Source organism: Engystomops pustulosus, chromosome 3 (assembly GCF_040894005.1).
Source record: "Engystomops pustulosus chromosome 3, aEngPut4.maternal, whole genome shotgun sequence".
Taxonomy (NCBI): Eukaryota; Metazoa; Chordata; class Amphibia; order Anura; family Leptodactylidae; genus Engystomops; species Engystomops pustulosus.
This window is the reverse complement of record NC_092413.1, coordinates 226,472,733-226,485,879: the sequence shown is the minus strand read 5'-3', so window position 1 is coordinate 226,485,879 and position 13,147 is coordinate 226,472,733.

Below are 13,147 nucleotides of genomic sequence, written 5' to 3'. Positions count from 1 at the left end.
ATTATAGGCTGAGGCGGCATGTTATCCCCACAATATCACACTATCCACCGCTCATGTAACATACATTATATATGAGTGTGCAGAAGTATACATGGGCACTCCCTAATACATAAGACACAACTAAAGGCCATATACATCTATATATCTATATATACACACAACATACAGTTTGCGCCAATAACTACAAAAATCAGTTAGACAAAGCCACGTATAAATGCACACAAATACAACAAGCATCTAAATGCAGCATGTGGTGAACATATAGCAACAGGTAGTGATATGGAGGTTACTTTCAAAACACCAAAAACTCCCCATAACCAGCCCCCCAATTTACTCTGTACAGATCAATGCTGGACCACATAGACCAGGAATGTGGGGAACCTGCACCTATCATGGTCAATCGATAGCCATAAAGTGTAGGACACCATGATTACGGAGAACTGGATGAGATAATAATAGACTCGCATAGTATCACAGATGGAGGCCGCACTATTACATGTGCTCTCTCCCGGCAGCCCCTCTACATAGTGTATAATACCTGTGACCTCCCCATAACAAGCAGAGTAATGGAGGATATCTGCCCCTCACCCCAGGCAGCTCCTCTACATAGTGTATAATACCTGTGACCTCCCCATAACAAGCAGAGTAATGGAGGATATCTGCCCCCTCACCCCAGGCAGCTCCTCTACATAGTGTATAATACATGTGACCTCCCCATAACAAGCAGAGTAATGGAGGATATCTGCCCCCTCACCCCAGGCAGCCCCTCTACATAGTGTATAATACCTGTGACCTCCCCATAACAAGCAGAGTAATGGAGGATATCTACCCCCTCACCCCAGGCAGCTCCTCTACATAGTGTATAATACCTGTGACCTCCCCATAACAAGCAGAGTAATGGAGGATATCTGCCCCCTCACCCCAGGCAGCTCCTCTACATAGTGTATAATACATGTGACCTCCCCATAACAAGCAGAGTAATGGAGGATATCTGCCCCTCACCCCAGGCAGCTCCTCTACATAGTGTATAATACCTGTGACCTCCCCATAACAAGCAGAGTAATGGAGGATATCTGCCCCCTCACCCCAGGCAGCCCCTCTACATAGTGTATAATACCTGTGACCTCCCCATAACAAGCAGAGTAATGGAGGATATCTACCCCCTCACCCCAGGCAGCTCCTCTACATAGTGTATAATACCTGTGACCTCCCCATAACAAGCAGAGTAATGGAGGATATCTACCCCCTTACCCCAGGCAGCCCCTCTACATAGTGTATAATACATGTGACCTCCCCATAACAAGCAGAGTAATGGAGGATATCTACCCCCTCACCCCAGGCAGCTCCTCTACATAGTGTATAATACATGTGACCTCCCCATAACAAGCAGAGTAATGGAGGATATCTGCCCCTCTCACCCCAGGCAGCTCCTCTACATAGTGTATAATACATGTGACCTCCCCATAACAAGCAGAGTAATGGAGGACATCTACCCCCTTCCAAAGAAGCTCCAGTCCGAGGCTCATGATTGTCACCGTGTTAGCGCCATTAGGGAGTAGTAATACAGTAGCCAGGTGCACATGTGATTGGAAGGTACAAATAACCTGTGGCACATTACATAGTATACATGAGGTAAGTACCCACATGTAAAACAGCAACATATCCAGCGTCTGAGGTCCAGTGTCTGAGGTAAACACCCTCATGTAGATCAGTGCCTTGTACAGCGTGAGGAAACTACACCCTCATATACACCAGTGCTATGTACAATGTATGAGGTAACTACATCCTCATATATATCAGTGATATGTACAGTCAGTGAGGTAACTACATCCTCATATATACCAGTGATATGTACAGTGTATGAGGTAACTACATGCTCATATATATCAGTGATATGTACAATGTATGAGGTAACTACATACTCATATATACCAGTGATATGTACAGTGTATGAGGTAACTACCTCCTTATATATACCAGTGATATGTACAGTGTATGAGGTAACTACATCCTCATATATACCAGTGATATGTACAGTGTATGAGGTAACTACACCCTCATATATACCAGTGATATGTACAGTGTATGAGGTAACTACCTCCTCATATATATTAGTGATATGTACCGTGTATGAGGAAACTACACCCTCATATATATCAGTGATATGTACAGTGTATGAGGTAACTACACCCTCATATATACCAGTGATATGTACAGTGTATGAGGTAACTACACCCTCATATATACCAGTGATATGTACAGTGTATGAGGTAACTACACCCTCATATATATCAGTGATATGTACAGTGTATGAGGTAACTACATCCTCATATATATCAGTGATATGTACAGTGTATGAGGTAACTACATGCTCATATATATCAGTGATATGTACAGTGTATGAGGTAACTACACCCTCATATATATCAGTGATATGTACAGTGTATGAGGTAACTACACCCTCATATATGTCAGTGATATGTACAGTGTATGAGGTAACTACATCCTCATATATATCAGTGATATGTACAGTGTATCAGGTAACTACATCCTCATATATATCAGTGATATGTACAGTTTATGAGGTAACTATATCCTCATATATATCAGTGATATGTACAGTGTATGAGGTAACTACACCCTCATATATACCAGTGATATGTACAGTGTATGAGGTAACTACACCCTCATATATATCAGTGATATGTACAGTGTATGAGGTAACTATATCCTCATATATATCAGTGATATGTACAGTGTATGAGGTAACTACACCCTCATATATACCAGTGATATGTACAGTGTATGAGGTAACTACATCCTCATATATACCAGTGATATGTACAGTGTATGAGGTGACTACATCCTCATATATATCAGTGATATGTACAGTGTATGAGGTAACTACACCCTCATATATATCAGTGATATGTACAGTGTATGAGGTAACTACACCCTCATATATATCAGCGATATGTACAGTGTATGAGGTAACTACACCCTCATATATATCAGTGATATGTACAGTGTATGAGGTAACTACATCCTCATATATATCAGTGATATGTACAGTGTATGAGGTGACTACATCCTCATATATATCAGTGATATGTACAGTGTATGAGGTAACTACCCCCTCATATATGTCAGTGATATGTACAGTGTATGAGGTAACTACACCCTCATATATACCAGTGATATGTACAGTGTATGAGGTAACTACACCCTCATATATATCAGTGATATGTACAGTGTATGAGGTAACTACACCCTCATATATGTCAGTGATATGTACCGTGTATGAGGAAACTACATCCTCATATATATCAGTGATATGTACAGTATATGAGGTGACTACATCCTCATATATATCAGTGATATGTACAGTGTATGAGGTAACTACATCCTCATATATATCAGTGATATGTACAGTGTATGAGGTAACTACCCCCCATATATATCAGTGATATGTACAGTGTATGAGGTAACTACACCCTCATATATACCAGTGATATGTACAGTGTATGAGGTAACTACACCCTCATATATATCAGTGATATGTACAGTGTATGAGGTGAACACCCTCATATATATCAGTGATATGTACAGCGAGAGGAAAATACATCCTCATATATACCAGTGATGTGCACAGTGTATGAGGCAACTACACCCTCATATATACCAGTGATATGTACAGTGTATGAGGTAACTACATCCTCATATATACCAGTGATATGTACAGTGTATGAGGTAACAACATCCTCATATATATCAGTGATATGTACAGCGTCTGAGGTGAACACCCTCATGTAGATCAGTGACATGTACAGCGAGAGGAAAATACATCCGCATATATACCAGTGATGTGCACAGTGTATGAGGCAACTACACCCTCATATATACCAGTGATATGTACAGTGTATGAGGTAACTACATCCTCATATATACCAGTGATATGCACAGTGTATGGGGTAACTACACCCTCATATATATCAGCGACATATACAGCGTCAGCGACATGTCCAGTGTCAGGTAAATATCCTCATGTAGATCAGTGCTGTGTACTGTGCGTGAGGAAACTACCTCTCATAAAACAGCAACACATACCACGTGTGAAGTAAACAATGAATGTACAGCGTATGAGGTAAATACACCGTCATATATATCAGCGATTGATAGTGTGTTATGTAACTACTCATATATATCAGTGATATGTACAGTGTATGAGGTAACTAACCCCCATATATATCAGTGATATGTACAGTGTATGAGGTAACTAACCCCCATATATATCAGTGATATGTACAGTGTATGAGGTAACTACACCCCCATATATGTCAGTGATATGTTTGTGTATGAGGTAACTACACCCTCATATATGTCAGTGATATGTACAGTGTATGAGGTAAGTACACCCTCATATATGTCAGTGATATGTTTGTGTATGAGGTAAGTACACCCTCATATATGTCAGTGATATGTACAGTCAGTGAGGTAACTAAACCCTCATATATATCAGTGATATGTACAGTGTATGAGGTAAATACACCTCCATATATGTCAGTGATAATATCAGTGATATGTACAGTCTGTGAGGTAACTACCCCTAATATATGTACCGTGTATGAAGACAGCGTATGAGGTAACAACCTCCGCACATATATCAGTGATATGTACAGTGTATGAGGTAACTACACCCTCATATATACCAGTGATATGTACAGTGTATGAGGTAACTAACCCCCATATATATCAGTGACATGTACAGTGTATGAGGTAACTAACCCCCATATATACCAGTGATATGTACAGTGTATGAGGTAACTACACCCTCATATATACCAGTGATATGTACAGTGTATGGGGTAACTACACCCTCATATATATCAGTGATATGTACAGTGTATGAGGTAACTACATCCTCATATATATCAGTGATATGTACAGTGTATGAGGCAACTACATCCTCATATATATCAGTGATATGTACATTGTATGAGGTAACTACCTCCTCATATATATCAGTGATATGTACAGTGTATGAGGTAAATACATCCTCATATATACCAGTGACATGTACAGTGTATGAGGTAACTACATCCTCATATATATCAGTGATATGTACAGTGTATGACGTAACTACATCCTCATATATATCAGTGATATGTACAGTGTATGAGGTAACTACATCCTCATATATATCAGTGATATGTACAGTGTATGAGGTAACTACATCCTCATATATATCAGTGATATGTACAGTGTATGAGGTAACTACATCCTCATATATATCAGTGATATGTACAGTGTATGAGGCAACTACATCCTCATATATATCAGTGATATGTACATTGTATGAGGTAACTACCTCCTCATATATATCAGTGATATGTACAGTGTATGAGGTAAATACATCCTCATATATACCAGTGATATGTACAGTGTATGAGGTAACTACATCCTCATATATATCAGTGATATGTACAGTGTATGACGTAACTACATCCTCATATATATCAGTGATATGTACAGTGTATGAGGTAACTACATCCTCATATATATCAGTGATATGTACAGTGTATGAGGTAACTACACCCTCATATATATCAGTGATATGTACAGAGTATGAGGTAACTACACCCTCATATATACCAGTGGTATGTACAGTGTATGAGGTAACTACACCCTCATATATATCAGTGATATGTACAGTGTATGAGGTAACTACACCCTCATATATATCAGTGATATGTACAGTGTATGAGGTAACTACACCCTCATATATACCAGTGATATGTACAGTGTATGAGGTAACTACACCCTCATATATATCAGTGATATGTACAGTGTATGAGGTAACTACACCCTCATATATACCAGTGATATGTACAGTGTATGAGGTAACTACACCCTCATATATATCAGTGATATGTACAGTGTATGAGGTAACTACACCCTCATATATATCAGTGATATGTACAGTGTATGAGGCAACTACATCCTCATATATATCAGTGATATGTACATTGTATGAGGTAACTACCTCCTCATATATATCAGTGATATGTACAGTGTATGAGGTAAATACATCCTCATATATACCAGTGATATGTACAGTGTATGAGGTAACTACATCCTCATATATATCAGTGATATGTACAGTGTATGACGTAACTACATCCTCATATATATCAGTGATATGTACAGTGTATGAGGTAACTACACCCTCATATATATCAGTGATATGTACAGAGTATGAGGTAACTACACCCTCATATATACCAGTGGTATGTACAGTGTATGAGGTAACTACACCCTCATATATATCAGTGATATGTACAGTGTATGAGGTAACTACACCCTCATATATATCAGTGATATGTACAGTGTATGAGGTAACTACACCCTCATATATACCAGTGATATGTACAGTGTATGAGGTAACTACACCCTCATATATATCAGTGATATGTACAGTGTATGAGGTAACTACACCCTCATATATATCAGTGATATGTACAGTGTATGAGGTAACTACACCCTCATATATATCAGTGATATGTACAGTGTATGAGGTAACTACACCCTCATATATATCAGTGATATGTACAGAGTATGAGGTAACTACACCCTCATATATACCAGTGGTATGTACAGTGTATGAGGTAACTACACCCTCATATATATCAGTGATATGTACAGTGTATGAGGTAACTACACCCTCATATATATCAGTGATATGTACAGTGTATGAGGTAACTACACCCTCATATATACCAGTGATATGTACAGTGTATGAGGTAACTACACCCTCATATATATCAGTGATATGTACAGTGTATGAGGTAACTACATCCTCATATATATCAGTGATATGTACAGTGTATGAGGTAACTACACCCTCATATATATCAGTGATATGTACAGTGTATGAGGTAACTACATCCTCATATATAATCAGTGATATGTACAGTGTATGAGGTAACTACATCCTCATATATATCAGTGATATGTACAGTGTATGAGGTAACTACACCCTCATATATATCAGTGATATGTACAGTGTATGAGGTAACTACACCCTCATATATATCAGTGATATGTACAGTGTATGAGGTAACTACACCCTCATATATATCAGTGATATGTACAATGATATATGTACTGTGTATGAAGACAGCGTATGAGGTAACTACCTCCGCACATATATCAGTGATAATGAGATCTCTACCTTCAGTACAAAGCAGTGATATGAACAATGAGGGACATGTCAGAGTGTGAGTTAAGTGTGAGTCAGCCTTATATTTAGTGTACCAAGCAATAAGCTCACATATCAGCCATGTATGTGGTGTGTGAGGTGGCCGGGGGTATATACGTGGGTAATTACCCTCCATTATACAGCACTCACAAGACTGAAAGAACGCTCCCATAGACATAACAATCTGTCTGCACCCAGTAACACTTTCATGTCTAAATTGAACTAGTAAATAAAGTTAATCAGCCACATAAAGCAGCCATATCTATAGTGTGTGATGTATAGTCTCACACATATCACAGCCATATCTATAGTGTGTGATGTATAGTCTCACACATATCACAGCCATATCTACTGTGTGTGATGTATAGTCTCACACATAAAGCAGCCATATCTATAGTGTGTGATGTATGGTCTTACACATATCACAGCCATATCTACTGTGTGTGATGTATGGTCTTACACATATCACAGCCATATCTATAGTGTGTGATGTATAGTCTCACACATAAAGCAGCCATATCTATAGTGTGTGATGTATAGTCTCACACATATCACAGCCATATCTATAGTGTGTGATGTATAGTCTCACACATATCACAGCCATATCTACTGTGTGTGATGTATAGTCTCACACATAAAGCAGCCATATCTACTGTGTGTGATGTATGGTCTTACACATATCACAGCCATATCTACTGTGTGTGATGTATGGTCTTACACATATCACAGCCATATCTACTGTGTGTGATGTATAGTCTCACACATATCACAGCCATATCTACTGTGTGTGATGTATAGTCTTACACATATCACAGCCATATCTATAGTGTGTGATGTATAGTCTCACACATATCACAGCCATATCTACTGTGTGTGATGTATAGTCTTACACATATCGCAGCCATATCTATAGTGTGTGATGTATAGTCTTACACATATCACAGCCATATCTATAGTGTGTGATGTATAGTCTCACACATAAAGCAGCCATATCTATAGTGTGTGATGTATAGTCTCACACATATCACAGCCATATCTACTGTGTGTGATGTATAGTCTCACACATAAAGCAGCCATATCTATAGTGTGTGATGTATAGTCTCACACATAAAGCAGCCATATCTATAGTGTGTGATGTATAGTCTCACACATAAAGCAGCCATATCTACTGTGTGTGATGTATAGTCTCACACATAAAGCAGCCATATCTATAGTGTGTGATGTATAGTCTCACACATATCACAGCCATATCTATAGTGTGTGATGTATAGTCTCACACATAAAGCAGCCATATCTATAGTGTGTGATGTATAGTCTCACACATAAAGCAGCCATATCTATAGTGTGTGATGTATAGTCTCACACATATCACAGCCATATCTATAGTGTGTGATGTATAGTCTCACACATAAAGCAGCCATATCTATAGTGTGTGATGTATAGTCTCACACATAAAGCAGCCATATCTACTGTGTGTGATGTATAGTCTTACACATAAAGCAGCCATATCTATAGTGTGTGATGTATAGTCTCACACATAAAGCAGCCATATCTATAGTGTGTGATGTATAGTCTCACACATAAAGCAGCCATATCTATAGTGTGTGATGTATAGTCTCACACATAAAGCAGCCATATCTACTGTGTGTGATGTATAGTCTCACACATAAAGCAGCCATATCTATAGTGTGTGATGTATAGTCTCACACATAAAGCAGCCATATCTACTGTGTGTGATGTATAGTCTTACACATAAAGCAGCCATATCTATAGTGTGTGATGTATAGTCTCACACATAAAGCAGCCATATCTATAGTGTGTGATGTATAGTCTCACACATAAAGCAGCCATATCTATAGTGTGTGATGTATAGTCTTACACATATCACAGCCATATCTATAGTGTGTGATGTATAGTCTCACACATAAAGCAGCCATATCTACTGTGTGTGATGTATAGTCTCACACATAAAGCAGCCATATCTACTGTGTGTGATGTATAGTCTTACACATATCACAGCCATATCTACTGTGTGTGATGTATAGTCTCACACATAAAGCAGCCATATCTACTGTGTGTGATGTATGGTCTTACACATATCACAGCCATATCTACTGTGTGTGATGTATGGTCTTACACATATCACAGCCATATCTATAGTGTGTGATGTATAGTCTTCCACATATCACAGCCATATCTATAGTGTGTGATGTATAGTCTCACACATATCACAGCCATATCTACTGTGTGTGATGTATAGTCTTACACATATCGCAGCCATATCTATAGTGTGTGATGTATAGTCTTACACATATCACAGCCATATCTATAGTGTGTGATGTATAGTCTCACACATAAAGCAGCCATATCTATAGTGTGTGATGTATAGTCTCACACATATCACAGCCATATCTACTGTGTGTGATGTATAGTCTCACACATAAAGCAGCCATATCTATAGTGTGTGATGTATAGTCTCACACATAAAGCAGCCATATCTATAGTGTGTGATGTATAGTCTCACACATAAAGCAGCCATATCTACTGTGTGTGATGTATAGTCTCACACATAAAGCAGCCATATCTATAGTGTGTGATGTATAGTCTCACACATATCACAGCCATATCTATAGTGTGTGATGTATAGTCTCACACATAAAGCAGCCATATCTATAGTGTGTGATGTATAGTCTCACACATAAAGCAGCCATATCTATAGTGTGTGATGTATAGTCTCACACATATCACAGCCATATCTATAGTGTGTGATGTATAGTCTCACACATAAAGCAGCCATATCTATAGTGTGTGATGTATAGTCTCACACATAAAGCAGCCATATCTACTGTGTGTGATGTATAGTCTTACACATAAAGCAGCCATATCTATAGTGTGTGATGTATAGTCTCACACATAAAGCAGCCATATCTATAGTGTGTGATGTATAGTCTCACACATAAAGCAGCCATATCTATAGTGTGTGATGTATAGTCTCACACATAAAGCAGCCATATCTACTGTGTGTGATGTATAGTCTCACACATAAAGCAGCCATATCTATAGTGTGTGATGTATAGTCTCACACATAAAGCAGCCATATCTACTGTGTGTGATGTATAGTCTTACACATAAAGCAGCCATATCTATAGTGTGTGATGTATAGTCTCACACATAAAGCAGCCATATCTATAGTGTGTGATGTATAGTCTCACACATAAAGCAGCCATATCTATAGTGTGTGATGTATAGTCTCACACATAAAGCAGCCATATCTACTGTGTGTGATGTATAGTCTTACACATATCACAGCCATATCTATAGTGTGTGATGTATAGTCTTACACATATCACAGCCATATCTATAGTGTGTGATGTATAGTCTCACACATAAAGCAGCCATATCTATAGTGTGTGATGTATAGTCTCACACATAAAGCAGCCATATCTATAGTGTGTGATGTATAGTCTCACACATATCACAGCATCACTGCAGGGTATAAGATAGCTGGGAGCAGACTCCTGAGGAGACATGGCTGAGGAGACATGGCAGCCTCTTACATAACTTTATCCCACATGCACATCACATCAGGTAATGCTGCTCCCCAGAAACATTAACCAGTCATATCCTGTAAGGTTATGTGCTCACACTTAGCACAGCCATCGCTGCCATGTGTAAGGAAGCTGAGCAGATATATGAGGAGATATGGAGACATGATCTCCTGTGGTAATTAGTAATTCCTGAGGTAAAAATCCTCTCATATATGATGTGGAAGCTGAGGATACACTACTACACGATGTGGTAACAGCAGAGAGATATAACATGGTAACACCCAGCCTTTTAGGGAGAGAAACAATACTCGCCAAAAACCGTAGCACCTGTGGGCGGAGCCACGGGCGTCGAGATGTTGGCCAATGCTATCGGCAGTGGAACCAGGCTGGTCTCCCTGGCAGAAACGGCTCTGGTCGCTCCCACGTCGTCCTCAGCCCCGGTAACCAGTCATCGCCGCGGCATCCGAGGAACCGCCTGATGAAGACGGGGGACGCCACCCGGACGACCTGGACCTCCTCTCCCGATGAGAGGAGCGGGAACACATGCCATTACGATAAAATGCACAGCAGAGCCGCCGCGGCGCCGCTGCCTGCGTGCATCCCGGGCGGGCGAGGAAAAAAGGACCTGCTGCGCTGGCGCCTAAACCTAGCAGGAGCTGGAGGCGCCAGGGGGGGGGGGTAGTGGCTATGGGACTAGGACCACAGGGGGCTTGGGAAGTACAGGTGGAGGAGCACTAGCCTCCACTCTAAAATGTGCAGCAGCAGGCATCACATAAGGTGCTGAGAGCTCTTGCCTCTCCTCAAAATTATTAAATAACGCTATAAATTAAAACATTTCCCAACTTGCTAGGCCCGCTTGGCATCTTCAAAATCTTGAGAACCAACTTCGCCCGAAATGGCGGCTGCGGCCCTGCAGCCGGCATGTGGGCATCTTCCAGCGCCTTAGGGCCTGTGTAACTTCCGCCTTCGCTGTGACAACTGTAGGAAAACAGAAGGAAACAGCCAGAACCAAGGAAAGAAGAGCTGAAAAGAAATAATTCTGAGGGCAGGGTGGGAGGGAGACTTCTCGCCTCTTCGGTCCAGGGGGCAGAAGGAAAGAGGCCCCCCCCACGTGCTCTCGGACTTTATAAAACCACCGGGCGGGTCCTTACCCGCCCCCAAACACCGCCTCCTGTGACCTCACACGGGAGGGGTAAAGGGGCAAGCCCCACCAGCCTACCAGAAGGCTTTAAACCACCCCCTACAGTCCTCAGCCCCTTCGCTATTTGCTTTGGGGCTTGTTAATCTCTGAGTACAGATCATGTAGTAGATGTGTCCTGCAGTCCTATGTAACACCACAGATAACACAGTGATATCTCTCTGAGTACAGATCATGTAGTAGATGTGTCCTGCAGTCCCATGTAACACCACAGATAACACAGTGATATCTGAGTACAGATCATGTAGTAGATGTGTCCTGCAGTCCTATGTAACACCACAGATAACACAGTGATATCTCTGAGTACAGATCATGTAGTAGATGTGTCCTGCAGTCCTATGTAACACCACAGATAACACAGTGATATCCCTGAGTACAGATCATGTAGTAGATGTGCCCTGCAGTCCTATGTAACACCACAGATAACACAGTGATATCTCTGAGTACAGATCATGTAGTAGATGTGACCTGCAGTCCTATGTAACACCACAGATAACACAGTGATATCTCTGAGTACAGATCATGTAGTAGATGTCACCTGCAGTCCTATGTAACACCACAGATAACACAGTGATATCTCTGAGTACAGATCATGTAGTAGATGTATCCTGCAGTCCTATGTAACACCACAGATAACACAGTGATATCTCTGAGTACAGATCATGTAGTAAATGTGTCCTGCAGTCCTATGTAACACCACAGATAACACAGTGATATCTCTGAGTACAGATCATGTAGTAGATGTGTCCTGCAGTCCTATGTAACACCACAGATAACACAGTGATATCTCTCTGAGTACAGATCATGTAGTAGATGTGCATACCTCCCAACTTTTGTGGAGGAGAAAGAGGGACAAAATGGCGGCGCGCGAAGCGCGCCGCGGCGATTTTTTTACCCACAGAAGCCACACCCTAGCCACGCCCCCTAACCACACCCCCTGGCCACGCCACTGCTCATACCTTCAACGCATCCACTGGCACCAATGTATATTTATGTATATAATTGGGGGGCATATTCCACTCCCCCTAGACAACGAGCATGCCCTCCTAGACAACGAGCATGTCCTCCCCTAGACAACGAGCATGCCCCCCCCAGACAACGAGCATGTCCTCCCCTAGACAACGAGCATGTCCCCCCCTAGAC